The sequence below is a fragment of the Tasmannia lanceolata genome, unplaced genomic scaffold, assembly GCF_043159265.1.
Source record: "Tasmannia lanceolata isolate RefF3 unplaced genomic scaffold, GAP_Taslan_0.1 ptg000048l, whole genome shotgun sequence".
NCBI classification, from domain to species: Eukaryota; Viridiplantae; Streptophyta; class Magnoliopsida; order Canellales; family Winteraceae; genus Tasmannia; species Tasmannia lanceolata.
Window position 1 is genome coordinate 1814024 of NW_027518725.1, and position 16802 is coordinate 1830825.

At 43.4% G+C, this 16802-nt stretch overlaps 1 protein-coding gene across 1 annotated transcript in view; it reads right to left on the bottom strand.

Annotated features, from left to right (window-relative positions):
• LOC143864283 (UDP-rhamnose/UDP-galactose transporter 5-like) overlaps positions 1–16802 on the bottom strand; it is a 94467-nt gene that overhangs the window by 49748 nt on the left and 27917 nt on the right. The gene's annotated exons all lie outside the window — the stretch shown is intronic.

The window sequence follows — 16802 nt, forward strand, 5'->3', positions numbered from 1 at the left end:
TTTACCAATCAGTTTGATTGGATGCTTACACAAAATATTTGCTAAAGTTTTTTTTTTTTTTTTGAATAGTAAAAGGATTTCATTAAAAAAAGCGAGACCAGGGAGGTCCCAAGGTTACATCAAGATAGCATGCTAAAATATTGGCAGAGAGAATAAAAATGATGCTGCCCAAGATCATTTCCCCAAACCAATGTGCATTCATCAATCAGAGACAATTTGTGGATTGTTCTCTTATTGCTAATGAGTCTATTGACTTCTAATCTCAACTCAACTCAACAAAGCCTTTGTCCCAAACTAGTTGGGGTCGTCTAAATGAATCCTTTAGAAGAATTTCATGAAGAGGGTGAAAGGATTCTACTCAGCTCTAATCCTGCCTCTAGTTGGGTTCTTCTACGTGGATCTTTTTCTTCCATTCTATCATATCCAAGGTCATGTTCTCTGTTATGCTCCTAGCTATCAAGTCTTTCCTCACTGTTTCTACCCAAATTGTTTTCGGTCTGCCCCTACCCCTTTTTACTCCATCAATTTGGCACGAGTTGCCTCTTCTCACCGGAGCATCCAAAGGCCTATGTTGGATATGTCCAAACCATCTTAAGCGGTGCTCTCTCATCTTCTCCTCAATTGGTGCCACCCCCACCTTTTTACGAATGTCTTCATTTTTAAATCTATCTAACCTTGTGTGGCCGCACATCCAACCATTCGCATCTCCGCTACACTCATCTTATGCACATGCTGCTTCTTGGTGGCCCAACATTCTCAGCCGTACAGCATGGCTGGCCTAATGACTTCTAATCGAAAATGGCTAAGAAAAGGTATTGTTTGTAAGCTTGACATGGAAAAAGCATATGATAGGGTGGAATGGGATTGATTTGACTATCTTCTCAGTTGAATGGGTTTTGGATTGAAATGGAGAATGTGGATTAGAACATGTATTTCTTAGGCTTGCTTTTCAGTGCTTATTAACGGTTCTCCAAAAGGCTTCTTCAAGTCCTCTAGAGGGGGGTTGAGAGCTATCTCCCTTGCTGTTTGTTATTGTAGTAGAAACTTTGAGCAGACTATTAATTAAATGGCGAGAAGAAGGTCTAATCAAGGGCTTTGAGATTGGGGAAAGGCGATTAGAGATTACCCATATACAGTTTGCGGATGATACATTGCTATTCAGTACTCCGGAGTTCATCAAAGTGATGAACCTCAAAGCAATCATAAGGTGCTCTGAGATGATTACAGAACAAAGAACAAATTTCCATAAATCAAAAGCTTTTGGAATCAATATGCAGAAGGAGATTGTTTATGACTTGGCAGGAGTATTAAGGTCTCTGGTAGACTTGCCTCCTTCTACCTACCTTGGCTTGTCACTCGGAAATGGTACTCCAAGAAAAGAAACTTGGGAACCCGTTGTAGATAGTGGAGAAGAGACTGAAGACATGGAAAAGAAACCTAGTCTCCAAAGTGGGGAGACTGACCCTAATAAAGGCAATGTTGGCGAACATCCCTATTTATCAGCTTTCCGTATTTAAATGTCCAATGAGTATCATCCTAAGAATCGAAAAAATGCAGAGAAGGTTTTTATGGGGTCGGAGAAACAACAAGGAAGGTATTCCCTTAGTAAGCTGGGAAGAAGGTTTCAAGCCAATCAAAGCTTGAGGCCTAGGTATCACAAGAATAAAGGAAACAAATCAAGCTCTCTTAAGCAAGTGGTTATGGGGGTTTGGGGAGGAAGAGAATCAGTTGTGGGCGAAGGTCATTGAAAGTAAGTATGGCTCATGCAAAGGACATTGGGAGACTGTAGACACCCCATTTTGACCGTATCCTAATCCCTTCATGATTGAGTAAAACCCAACCAAATTAATCACTTAGGGTCCCAAACTTCACTCTAAGCTAGCTTAGAGTCCCACCGAGGTCCCTATAAAATTTCGTCAAATTCCTAGCGTGTTTGCCTAGCGAATGAGATGGGAGAGTGTTCGTAGTGTAAACCACAAAAGGGGGGTGGATTATCCTAGATGGGACTGTCCAAGGTAATAGAGGGGGTGCGAATTTGGCATTTTCTTATATAAAACCCGTTTTTCGTTACAAACAGGGAAATTCATTTTTTTTTTTTAATTCGTTCGAAAGAGAGAGAAATCCCCAAATATCAAAACCCAAACTCTTTTCTTTTCTTCTCAGATCGCACCTTTGCCGGATTCCGGCCAATGTTTTCCCTCCGATCGCACCTTCTTCTTCCTCTCCGATCTCCTCTTCTCCAACAGATCTCCATTTTCCGACGGATCTGAGCTCCGATGAGCTTCTTCTTCTCCGATCTGAAATATAAGAAGATTCCCTAAGATCCGGTCATCTACACTCCTCGAATATCAAAAATTTGAAGATTACAAGCAGATCTTGGAATAATCATGTTGAAAAGAGAAATCAGAGAGAACAAGAGAAAATTCCCTAATTCACTGGAACCCTAACCCCTCTTCTCCGGCGATCCTTGCCTTTTTCCGGTCATTTTTCCGGCAAGCTTTCAACAAGCTCAGAGTTGCAGATTCAAGAAGAAAAAGAAGTCTTGTAGCTTTGAGTTGGTAAGACATGCTACTGGGTAGTTTCAATAATGACTTACAGTGTATCCAACTTTTAAGACTCGTCAACAAATGTTTGTCTCAAATCTCATGCCTGTTTGTCTTGATTTTCTCTTCATATTAGCTCACGGGTAGCTCATAGCATGATCTTTATTATGTCATCAAATTACATTAAATTTGTCAGAGGGTTTTATCATGAGTCTTATCGCCTTGCCACTTTTATCATGTTAACTATAAGCTATTTTAGGGTTTGCTGTCATAATTCAGGGTAGTTTAGGTCTTTGATGTTTAATTTTGTCATTATTGAATCCCTTGGATGTATGATTGTCCTCTTGAGATTTTGATGAAGATACTGTTCAAAAGGTATATTAGCTTGTATCTGTCCCTAGCTAGGATGGATAGATTGGGGTGTGATTTCTTTTATTTGAATGGTACAGAATATGTCAAGCAGGACTTGATTATTTCCCTTTATTAGATAACCATGTTGTAATTTCATCAGTGTTTAAATAGCAGGTTCAACTACTGTTTCCTTTTGAATGTAACAAGTATAGTTGGTTGTAATTTCGTTGGTTTTATGTGATTAAAGGAAGAAGGGTTTTAAGTGACGATTAAAATTAATTAGCTTTCATTTTCTTTAGAGAGACAAGCTATGTCTCAGTAGAAAAGTCAAACCTTCTGGAGACAGGCTTTGTCTCTTTGGTCATAGTATTTTCTCTTCTAGGAGACTTGCCCAGTCTCACTAGCACCCTTCTTTATCTCCATTTTGTTTTAGGAGACTAACCTAGTCTCATTAGCACTCCCCTCTTAGGGTTGTGCGCTAAAAGTCAATCATTTCGCATAGGAGTCTATCCTTAGCCAAAAAGTCTTTTCCATTAGCATAGGAGTCTGTCCTTAGCTAGAGAGTCAGTCATTCTTTCAGGAGTCTGTCCTATCATCATAGGGGTTAGGATTCTATCCAACCTCTCATCAAATCATGTGTTTTTTCTATTCACTCCTGCAAGGTATAGGATGCTGTCCAACCCTTGCAGAGTTGTTATTCTGTTCATTCCCCCGCAAAGCATAGGATGCTGTCCAACCTTTGCGGGATATCAGGAGTCTGTCATACTCTTATGATGATAGGAATTTGTCCTCTTGAGTCAAAAATAATAAAAACATCAAAAACATTTGAAAAATCAAAAATCTCAAAAGTCTTGAGTCATTAGGAGTGTAGTTAGGAAAATCTGTTTCCGAACTATGTTGGCTTGATCCCTCTCTACAGGGTACATAGTGTAGCTTGGGATTCATATCCCAAGTCCAGCCAAACCTATAAAAAAATAAACATTTCAAACTTTCCAAAAATACAAAAATTCTTCAAAACCTTTTCAAAAAGATCTTTCCCTTGAGTTAGGAGTCTGTCTTAGCTATTCAAGGTGTTTTAGAGTTAGGAGTCTGTCCTGACTTGTTTGATATGGTGTGTCCTGTCGTGTGAGTGTCCCTAGAGTTAGGAGGCCTCGAGTCGGTCGGTTAGACATTTAGTTGAACCGATCGCTAGACTAGGAAGCATATAGTCAGCCCATGATTTTCTTTAGGATGCACGGCCTAGTTATACATAGGATGTAGGGCCCACCTGCATTAGCTTAAGGCTAATCAACTTGCATTAGTTAGGGCATATAGAGAGTCCTAAAAATTACAATTCACCTGAACTTAAGCGATCGTGCAAAAAGCTTTAAAAATCAGTCGAGTCTAGGATAGCGGTTCTAGATGGTTAGGCATCGTAGTTAGAATAGGTCATCGAACTACGTTGACTCCGATTCTTCCCGAGGCCGGGATACGTAGAGCAGCCGGGATGGACGACCATCTTGGTCCGAGTCAAGTCGCATTAGAGTTTTAGGATTCATCTTGTCCAGTCATATATAGAGTCGATTTGTGTTTGTGTTTTTGCTGTGTTTTCTTACTTTCATGTACAGATCATATACCTTTAGCTGTAGCATGCATGTGTTTGCACACTAGAACTCAGACATCAAATAGGTATGACACTCATAACCTAGTTATTTTAGGTGACACTACTTTCATCCATTTTGTGTGTGCTTATTATTCCTCCGAGACATGCATGATTAGATAGACGTCTTCTCGGAGATATTGGTTCCCATTTCATATGACTTTTGCCCAAAACTCTTCAAAATCAATAATAAATGGCATAAGAGACCGGGTGTTTGCACTTGGGCGGACGAGGTGCTCTTCGGACCTTCCAAATTCGTAACCAGGCACGAACTTTCTTTTTATATCTCTGGTTATCCGTTGCAACAGAGCATAGTATGGGATCCTTGGCCTACTTCCTTGGATGGCGACTCTTCTTTGTTTAAGGTACGCCTCGAATCTGGGCTAGTCCCCGAATCGAGAGGTATCTCACTTTTTGTATCGCTACTCATGTTGTGAGGGGCACATTCTTTCGAGAGTTCCTTGGTAGAGCTCTCCATTCACGTGGATGATCCTGAGACTTGGCGTGTGGGGCTCCGTCCCGCCGCCTCTCTCTCGGATCGGGGTCCACAGAGAAGGATGATAAATTCAGGAAAAAAGGGAAAACGGTATGGAGGGATTTTTTATGCTTCAAAGCTAAATTCATGCAAGGGGTAAAATTCAGAGTGTATAATGGGACAGGATCCGAATCTGGTGGGATGAATAGTGCACAGATACTCCCCTCAATGATGTCGTTCCGTTGTTGTATACATTGGCAGATAAGGAGGTAATGGTTAAAGAGTGTTTCACTTGACCTCAGAACATAGTGTTATGGTCCCCTTCCTTTAGGAGAAACTTTTTCGATAGGGAGCTTGAACTGATGGGAAGGCTTTTGCAGACATTGGAGAGTTGTTAAATTAAAATAGATGGGAAAGATAAAAGAATTTGGGTCTGGAACTCAGAGGAGATTTCTAGGTCAAATCATTCTACCACAACCTTCTACCTTGCCCCGTTGCTTCCAAAGTAGCCAAAGTATGGAACTTCAAAGCACTGCCAGATGGGTTGCAAGTCTTAAAAGGATACAGACTATTGACTTTCTCAGAGAAAGGAATAAATGGTTTACTGATTACTGTGCTATGTGTGTGGAGTCGGTTTACTATTAATCCATTGCAAGATGGCTAGTGAGATTTGGGGCAGATTGCTATCTAGGTTTGGGATAGATTGGTTGTTCCCGGCCACATTCCTAGAGCTCTTGGAAAGTTGGGTTTTGGTGCCTTGGAGGAGCAAAGGAAAAACACTCTGGTATGTATCCTTCTTAGCCACAATTTGCGTGCTATGGAAAGAACGTAATGTTAGAATTTTCAAGGGATACTCTAAAGAGGCCCAGTACCTTTTCAATAAGGTGATTGCGCTTACGATATCATGGGTAAAAATTCTAGAAAGTTTTAGGTTTGTATCAGCATATGATTTATGGCATGGTTGGAGGGAGATTTGCAACTCATCGAGAAATCAGTCTACAATTTCTCAAAAATGGACTCCGCTAGCCCATGGTATTTTAGAACTAAACTTCGACCGATCTAGTGTGGGCAACCCCGGTCCCGAGTTTGAGGGTGTGGACCCCGATCCGTGAGAGGCCGGGGGGACGGGCCCCCATGCGAGTCTCGGGATCATCCACGTGAAGGAGAGCTCCGCCGAGGAACTCTCGAAAGAGTGCCCCTCACAGCATGAGCGGCGATGTGAAGTTAGATACCTCTCGATTCGGGGACCAGCCCGGATTCGAGACGCACCTTAAACAAAGAAAGAGTCGCCATCCAAGGAAGTAGGCCCTGGATCCCATGCTGTGCTCTGTCGCAACAGATAACCAGAGATATAAAAGGTCCGTGCCTGATGACGAATGGGGAAGGGATTAGGCGCCCCCGATTCGCCCAAGTGCGAGCACCTGGTCTCTTATGCCATTTATTATTAACTTTGAAGAGTTTTGGGTAAAAATCATGTGAAATGGGAACGAATATCCCCGAGATAACGTCTAGCTAATCATGCATGTCTCGGAGATGAATAAGAAGCACACACAAAAAGAAATGAAAGATATGACACCTAAGAATAGCTAGGTTATGAGTGCCATGCCTAATTGGTGTCTATGTTCTGATGGGCAAACGCATGCATGCTACAGCTAAAGGTATAGGATCTGTACAGGAAAGTAAGAAAACACAGCAAAAACATACAACATGACAAACCCTAGACTCTAATGCGATAATTGACTCGGACCAAGATTGCCATCCATCTTAGCTGCACTACGTATCCCGGCCTCGGGAAGAATCAGAGCCAACGTAGTTCGGCGACCTATGCTAAACTACAATGCCTAACCCTCTAGAACCGCTATCCTAGACTCGATTAACTAGACCCGACTAGTTTTTAAAGCTTCTTGCGACATTACTTAAGTTCAAGTGAGTGGTGATTTTTAGGACTCCCTGTATGCCCTAACTAATGCCAGTGAACCCTACACCCTAGGTGTGACTAGGCTGTGTGTCCTAAGGAAAACCGTGGGCTATCTAAGCGCGCTCTAGTCTAGCCATCGGCTCGACTAAGTGTCTAACCGACCACGACCTGAGGCCTCCTAACTCTAGGGACACTCACACGACCGGACATGACAAAGCAACACAATCAGGACAGACTCCCCACTCTACGACACCCCCAAACGCCTAGGACTGACTCCTAACTCTATGGGAGGATCTTTTGAAAATTGTTGGTAAAGTTATTTTGAAGAATTTTTGTAGTTTTGGAAGGTTTTGAAGTTGTGAAAGTTATGAAGTTGTGGGAAATATTTGCAAAATGGTGACTGAACTCAGGATGCCAGCAGCACGCCTGAGCTGCCTACGTACCCCTCAGCTAGGGATCAAGCCATCCGTAGTTCGGAATTGACTACTCCTAATGACTCGAGATTTTGAGGTTTTTGATTTTTAGATGTTTTTGAGTTTTTGAGTGTTTTTGAAATGCCCTTTTTTTTTTGGAATTTTTGACACGAGAAGACAGGACCCTATCATCATAAGGGTACGACAGACTCCCGATATCCCGCAAAGGTTGGACAGCATCCTATGCTTTGCGGGGGGGGATGAACAGAATTACAGCTCCGCAAGGGTTGGACAGCATCCTATACCTTGCAGGAGCGGATAAAATCACATGACTTGATGAGGGGTTCGGCAGAATCCTAACCCCTATGATGATAGGACAGACTCCTAAAAGACTGAAGGACTGAATCCTATGCTGAAGACTGACTCTGAAAGACGGAAGGACAGACTCCTAACTTTTATGAAGGGATAGGACAGAATCCTAAACTCTACAGGGGTAGGACAGACACCTAAACCCTAGGATGGTAGGACTGACTTCTAAACTCTCTAGGACTGACTCTAAAGAGGAAGAAATCCCTTAACCTGCGAAGACTCTAAGGCAGGAAGGGAAGGGGTTGGCTCAAGATACATTCCGTCATAGCCTGACCGAGGGAGGAAGTTCCCGAAAATCCTATAGAGATAGCGAATAGACTAAGGTCAAAGGAGTCCTACAAAAGTCCCAGATGCCGAGGCCAAATCTGAAGGAGAACCAAAAGGGCAATGACCACAGGGTTTGTCCTGTTGATCGACTTGTTCCATATGAAACGAAGCCGATCAGGCTAAGAGAATTATTCGATCATCCCAACTGACTTGCTTCATAAGAAATGAAGCCGACTCAACCGCGATAGGAGACCGAGAGCGAGAAAGAGAGACTGGGCTCAGTGGTCCAAAAACAGGATAGAGATCGAAGGGAATTTGCCTCAGGCCCATTGTTAAGCATCGGAATCATGGTCAATGCGGCAAAATCCAATCACTGGTTATAGACCGGGGCTCAATTAAAGTGACATCTAGTGAAAGCTTTTCTCTTTTCTCTTCTAGTATACCTAAAAGGGAGTCACTAGTCGTTAGGGAAACAAAATTAGAGAATGGCCAATATCAAGCGTGTCAACTCCAAGACACAGATGGGCTTAGAGGTCAACTATATTCTAAATCCCCTTGGACTTGTCATGAAAACTAAGAGATCAACTCTCAAGTGAACATAGAGACTTAACTCCACCACTTGATCTGGGCAATTAATACCGTGACTGAAACGAATTCAAATGCAAAACATATCCAGTTTCTACAAAAGACAATACACAAGCATACAAAATTTTCACGCTTTTGTCAGAAAATAGTATAAGCTATACGCTAAACACTCAGCCAACAAACCAGAGATTACATGAAAAATTGATTTCAAAGTGGCCAGCTCGCCTACCCTTGTGCTTTCTTGAATATGGCAATGTGAGTGGGACATAAAACAAGCAACACTCTCAACAACAACATCAGTACATATATCAAAATATGATAAGGCTGGGAATGACACCATCACCCCCATACTTTAATACTAGCACTCCCATGCTTCAACATTAATACAATTGTCCAGAACATGATTGGTTCCTGTCTTTTGTAGCTCAAAGACTTATCAAATATCCTAATAATCCTTTAAAAGTTTTCCCAAATCAATCGAAGAAGAAAATGACAAATGAATTTGATCAAATATCAAGGGCAATTATCAACTATATTACTCGATTTTAAGCATAGCATGACTAAATTACTCTCACATTCATCCACTGATGGAGCATACAAATATCTAGTAAAAGCAAAATTACTCCTACTGGCGCGAAATCGTAAAGCAATACTATCATCTCAACGCGATAATTAAAAACACTACTAACCGAATACAGATTCTCACACTAGTCCAACGCAACAGAAATGAAAATTCCAACAGAAACAGGGAATACAAAAGAGTTCAAATCCATGAAGAAATTTCTCATATCAGGGATTATAAGATGGATTTTAATAACCACAAATAAACCAAAACCTGCGACCTACAAAGAAATGTTACCGAGCAATAAAATCTGGAACTCCTTACACTCTTAAAAAAATATGAAAATTCGGAGTCATTAGGAGATAAGATCAAACAGAAATTGATGGAAAAATTGATTTAAAGCACAAAGAGTGATTTGAAAATCTTAGAAATAACAAGCAAAATCAAAGGAAAATGGATCATCAAACATTCGAGACAGAAAAGAAATGCAAATTTGAGTATCAATCACATGTTTGATAACAAAGAGGAAGAAAAGAAAAGATACCTCTCCAATAGCTTGCTCTCTTTTTTTTGAATATTGACTATTTATTTCCCTGCTTCTCTGGAAGTTTCCGAGATTGCTGGAGAAGATGGAGCGCGGCCGGAGGTTGCAGAGAAGAAGATGGGGGGAAAATGAAATGGGCGGATTAATGGTGGAGGGGTGAGACGGTTTCTTGAAGTGGGTTTTGGGATTTTTTTTTTTAAATGGATTTGGGTTTCCAAAACAGAGGAGTCGAGGTTTGTGGGGAGAGGGAGAGTCGAAGTGTGTGGTGGTTGGGATTTGCAGGTTTTGTGGAGGTGCGGTGGCCGGCCGGAGTCGTGGCCGTAACTGGTGGTGGCGGTTTGGGAGACAGCGGCTGTGGGTTTGGGTGACCGGATTCCGGGGGTGCTGACCGGAGAAGATGAGGAGTTGGGGTGAAGGTATAAGGAGGAGGGAAGATGATGGTGGTAGAGGCTAGAGAGTGGCTGCCGGATGGTGGTTGGCCGGGTTTGAAGAGGGTAATGGTCCGGTGGTGGCTTTTTGGGTTTTTTTATTTGAAATGGGTTTCGTTTTTTTTGGGGTGTAGAGGAAGGGGATTTCGGTTTTGGGTTTGGAGGGAGGTGAGGATGGAGATGGAGGGGATTTTCGAAGGGTTTGGAGGTGGTGGTGCTGGAGGTGGAGGATGGTGGAGGTGGGTGGAGGATGGTGGAGGTGGGTTCGGTTTTTTTTTTTTGAAATGGGTTTCGGTTTTTTTGGGGTGTAGAGGAAGGGGTTTTGGTTTTGGGTTTAGAGGGAGGTGAGGGTGGAGATGGGGGGGATTTTCGAAGGGTTGGGTGGTGGTGGCTGGAGGTGGACGATGGTGGAGGTGGGTGGAGGATGGGGGAGCTTGCTGGTGGTGGGGGTTGCAGAGAATGGAGAGGATGGAGGAGGAGGTGGCGGCTGTGGGTGGATGGTGGTGGGAATGGCAGAAAGAAGGGAAGAGGAAGAAGGTGGGGGGTAGGCTTGCCGGATTCCGGCAAGCTCGCCGGAGAAGAAGGCGCTCGTTTTTTTTTGTTTTTTTTTTTTTAGAATGGGTTTTGCTGGCCGATGAGGGTGGGTTTAGTTGATGATGGGTTTTGGTAGCGGTGGTGGCTCGGTGGAGGAGACGGTTTGAGAAGATGGGTAGCTTGCTGGATATGGGTTTGGTGGTGGTGGTGGAGGAAATGGTGATGGGTTTGGGTGGGTTGTGGCGGAGTTCACGGCCGATGGAGGTGGTGGCTCGGTGGAGTGGGAAGATGGAGAGTGGCTGTAGGCTTGCCGGATTCCGGCAAGCTTGCCGGAGAAGAAAGTGGTGGCTGTGGGGATGTGGAGATGGAGGTGATGCTCTCTCTTTCTTTCCCTCTCTGTTTTTTTTTCAAACGATCCTCCCCTTCCTTCTCTCTCTCTAGTTGCTTCTTATAACCTAGATATTTTCATGGGATGATCCTAGCCATTCATTGCAAAACCCATGTGCCTTGCAATTTCAACCCTTAATTTCCTCCATTGCCTTTACAAACCCTAAAAAAAAAAAAAAAATCTCTTTCTCACCTCACCCTAGAATACCCTTAAAGATGGGTTGATTTCCTCTTTGCCCAAACCCCTATTTTGAAGAATGATATGGTTGACCCCCCCCCTTCTTGCTCTAGACAGCCCCATTTAGTGTATTTTAACTACTCTTATCTTTACAGGGGGGGGGCCCGGGTAGAAAAAAAGGGGGCGGAATAAAATAATAATAAAATTTTATTTTATTTTTTATATTTCTTTAAACTACGCCCGGCCCGAGCTCGAGACACGGGTTGGGATGCGACTCGGGCTGATTAATGAAATTCGGGTTGAGATTTTCAACTGCCAAACGGGTTAGGCTCGGATTGATTCCATTTATTTTCCGCCTGACCCCGGGATTTCATTCAGATACACGGGTTTAGGGCCCTGTCAAAATGGGGTGTCTACAGATGCCCCTCTTTGGCAGAGGGCGCTTGTCGCGCGAATGCCAAAGCCGAGCAGACAACACATTTTGACTGGCCCAAGATTTCGAACGGAAGTGATGCAAGGGGGTGACGAGATGGATCAACGAGACAAATTCTTGTCGAGAGGGAATGATAAGATGGACTGACCCGACGAGGCAGATTCTCATCGAGAGGGAATGATAAGATGGATTGACGAGACAGAATCTCGAAAAGAAAACTGAGATGGACTCTCAAGGGGGGAGTGAGACAGACTCTCATAAATTGCAGAATGGAATGATTAGACAGCATCTAATAAAGCCACTCAGGGATTTGGAGATTGTAAAGCTGAATGATTAGACAGCATCATGATCAAACCTAAATTAGGATCTGAGAAGACAGCATCTTGACAGATCAACACAGCGGAATGATTAGACAGCATCATGATCAAACCTAAATTGGGATCTGAGAAGACAGCATCTTAACAGATGAACATAGCGGAATGATTAGACAGCATCATGATCAAACCTGAATTTGGATCTGAGAAGACAGCATCTTGACAGATGAACAAAGCGGAATGATTAGACAGCATCATGATCAAACCTAAATTGGGATCTGAGAAGACAGCATCTTAACAGATGAACACAGCGGAATGATTAGACAGCATCATGATCAAACCTGAATTTGGATCTGAGAAGACAGCATCTTGACAGATGAACGAAGCGGAATGATTAGACAGCATCATGATCAAACCTAAATTGGGATCTGAGAAGACAGCATCTTAACAGATGAACACAGCGGAATGATTAGACAGCATCATGATCAAACCTGAATTTGGATCTGAGAAGACAGCATCTTGACAGATAAACAGGGCGGAATGATTAGACAGCATCATGATCATTCCCAAATTGAAAATTTGATTTGAAAAATGAGTTCAAGTTTTCTCAAATCCTGATTCGATAAAACTGATATCTCGACATCAATGCACGCTAGGTATCTTTCATGGTCTGACTGTCGTCAGGACATAAAAGATGCCCCTAGTATTATTTCACTTCCAGTTCAGGAGTCTTAACAAAACTCAAACAGATTCAAGCTTTCTTTTATGAAACTTGGGTTACAAAGATCTTGAAGGTACAAGAGACTGACTCTTGCTGGAAGGTCTACCACTTTTATGCCAATAGCAGGGCTCCGGGCCTCAAAGGCTTTCAAAATGCACAAGAGACTGATTCTGTCTGAAACACTTTCAATTTTCTGCCAACTGTCAGAACTTCAAGTTGCAATGGTTTTCAACTTCCAAGCAGACTGATTCTGCCTGACACGTCTTCAACCTCCTGCCTGCTGCAGAAATTTCAAATGGGCCTGAGAGCTTGCCGCGCTTCTAGACCATGTATATGTCATTTCGCCTTCGGGAGATGCGACTTCATTTTCCGGTACCTGTTACCCCAGCTTTTGAAAGGATACTGGACCCAAACAGGTCATTTTGGGACACACCTGACTCGACTGAGTACATGACTTTGACTTGACAAAAAAATGACCTTGACAACTGCCTGACAAAGGACTTTTGGTGAGTACACAACCGATTTACAAGACTGACTTTCAGGAAAGACTGAATCTGCTTCTTAATTTGATAATTGTTTTAAGATGGTACAGCTTACCACTCTTGGAATTCTTTGAATACCGCATTTTAAGGTGATTTCGCCTCTTTCTGGTATTTAGTCATGGTTATTATACCCTTTGGGTTGCTCGGTTTTAACCCTTAGCTTAGAGGAATATCAAAGGAAGCTTTGCCGGCACTATTCAGACCTTGAAGTGATGCCGATACAGGTATGAAAGTCTTGTTAGCTCCCGAAATTTAGCCCTTTACGAGAAGTCACTGTCATGACCAGACTGCCCCTTTTGGGTTTTCAATCTAGCGGACCGCTTGCCTTGATTTTTGCCTGGACTGCCTGCCCTTGCAGGTTTTCTATCCAGCAGGCTCTGCACCCTGATTTTTGCCTAAGCTGCTCTTTCGGGTTTTCAGCTTAGCGGGCGAATGACCCTAACTTTTGCCTAGACCGCCCTTTCGGGTTTTCAGTCTAACAGGTCTAAGACTCCATTATTATTTTTTCTTTTTCTGTTTCTCCACAAACCTTTGCCTTATCACACCAGGAGGACTTCTAGGTGGGTTAGGGTTTGAAAGAACTGGATCAGGGTGTTTGCATTGACTGGACCGAATCTGGACCCTTCCAGATAGCCTACGTACCTCCAAAGAGTGAGGATCAGGTCCGCGTAGTTCGCCCATTGGGGACTTTGGGTTGAGATTGTTTTGATTTGACTTCTTTTTCTTTTTTCTTTTTGAAAGTTCTCTCCCTTTTTTTTTTTCTTCTTTTCAACCGCTTTGAAAGATTTGCTTTCTTCTTTTCTTTTCTTTCCTTTCAGTAATTTTGAAAGATTTGACCGAACCCGACGTTGTCAAGTTGCCTACGTACCCTGTGGAAAGGGATCAGGTCATGGCGTAGTTCAGGCTTTGCATCTTTTATGGCGTAAGTCATAAAAGATGCCCCTGGTTTGAGGGTGACAAAGAAATTTTGATTTTGCTCATTGGCTCAAAGGGTTTGCAAACGGTCTTTGACTTTTCTCTTTTGTTTTTCAATTGGATTTTTGGATTTGAAGCTCAGATCGACCAAGGACGGCCTCCTGGTGTCTTAGGCATAATACTTTTTAAGTTGATCAAGGTTTGTGGGTTCTGTTAGTTTTTCACCATTTTGATCAAGGAGTCTGACGGCTTTTCCAGGCAGGACTTCATCGACAATGTAAGGACCCGACCAGTTTGGTCTGAACTTCCCTCGGGGATCATGGACCGGTGCCCTGTAGGATTTCAAAACGAGGTCACCTTTCTGGAGATCTCTGATCTTCACCTTTTTGTTAAAGGCCTTCTCAATTCGACGCTGATACCCCTGGACATGATACAGAGCTCTGAGCCTCTTCTCATCAATCATCTGCAACTCCTGATACCGGGCCCTTGCCCATTCTGATTCTGGCAAACCAGCTTCCATCATTACCCTTAACGAAGGAATTCTCAGCTCAACTGGTAGGACTGCTTCCATCCCATATACTAGTGAATATGGCGTAGCTCCCGTAGAGGCCCTGATCGACGTTCTGTAAGCCCACAAAGCATATGGTAGCTTATTTGACCAGTCCCTGTACGTCTCTGTCATCTTGCTGATGATGGTTTTGATGTTCTTGTTTGCAGCTTCGACGGCTCCATTTGTCTGGGGCCTGTATGGTGAGGACTTGTGATGCTTAATCTTGAACTCCTCACATAGGCGTACCACTTCTTTCTTGAAGTGAGATCCATTGTCTGAGATCAGCTCATGCGGTACCCCATATCTGCAGATGATGTTCGTTCGAATGAATTTGGCAACTGAGGCTGAAGTCAGCGATGCGAAGGATGCGGCTTCGATCCACTTAGTGAAGTAATCGATGGCTACCAGGATGTACTCATGCCCACTTGAAGATTTCGGAAACACCTTTCCGATAATATCGATTCCCCAGACTGAAAACGGCCACGGCGAAGTCAGAGAATGTAACTCAGAAGGCGGCACATGAATGAGGTTGGCGTAAACCTGACATTTATGACACTTCTTCACAAATGCGAAGCAGTCAGCTTCCATGGTTGGCCAGTAGTACCCAAGTCTCAGGATCTTTCTTGACAGCATCTTCCCGTTCATGTGAGGCCCACAGACTCCTTCATGCGTCTGTTCTACGAGATTAGCTGCTCGATCTTCATCTACGCAAAGAAGCTGGATTCCATCAAATGACCTCCTGAAGAGCTCATTGCCGCAGATAATGAAGTTAGCCGCCAACTTCTGGAGAGACCTCCGCTCTTTTCCTGATGCTTCAGGGGGGTGCCCTTGGCCTAAAATGAGATTCTTTATATCAGTGTACCATGGCTTTCCATCTGGACATCGAGCTGCTATCTCTATAGCGTTCACATGCGCTGGAGCCCATTGTAACCGCACTGCTAGAGGCTGAACTTCCATTGATGCAGAGATATCTAACATTGAGGCCAGTGTAGCCAAAGCGTCCGCGAAATGATTTCTTGTCCTCGACAGATGAGTGAATGTAACATTCTTGAATCTCTTGACCAGGGAATCCAGATGCGTGTGATACGGGATCAATCTATCCTCCTTTGTTTTCCACTGACCATTGATCTGACAAATGATCAAGATTGAGTCTCCGAAAACATCTATCTCTTGAATATGCAAAGCTAAGGCTGCTTCGAGACCAGCAATGCACGCCTCGTATTCGGCCTCATTGTTGGTACACTTGAACTGCAATTTGATGGATACGGGGATGTATTCTTTCTTCGGAGATATCAACACTGCCCCAACCCCTTGACCTCGGTTGTTCACAGCACCATCAAAATACATCAACCACCTGGTGCTTGGGACCTCATCTTCTATAGTCATGATCTCTTCATCAGGAAAATCTGCCGTCAGAACTGCATTCTCATCCACAGGCGCATCAGCCAACTGCTCAGCTATCACACGCCCTTTAACTGATTTCTGGGTTACATAGGTAATATCAAATTCAGACAATAGCAGCAACCATCTGGATGTTCTCCCGGTGAGGGCGGGCTTCTCGAACAAGTACTTCAACGGATCCATCCGTGAGAGTAAGAGAACCTTGTTCGATAATAGGTAATGCCTAAGCCTCTGAGTTGCCCAAACCAGTGCCAGACAAGTCTTTTCCAAGATAGAATATTTGATTTCGTACTCCAGCATCTTCTTGCTGATGTAGTAGATAGGCTTTTCTTTCTTCGACTCAGGGTCTTGCTGGGCTAACATGCAACCCATAGCTGTGTCGGTGACAGATAGGTACAGCAACAGTGGCTGGTCCGGAATAACTGGTGACAGGACAGGAGGCAAAGTTAGACACTGCTTGACTTTCTCAAATGCTTCCTGACACTCATCATTCCACTTCTTTGGAGAATTTTTCTTCAGCAGCTTGAAGATGGGTTCGCACGTCATTGTCAACTGATTTATGAACCTTCTGAGGTACTGAACCTTTCCCAGGAAACCACGGATCTGCCTCTCGGTCCTCGGTGGCTCCATCTCTTGGATTGCTTTGATCTTTTGAGGATCTACCTCGATCCCTCTTTCGCTGACCATGAATCCCAACAACTTTCCTGAAGTAACCCCGAAAACACACTTGCTC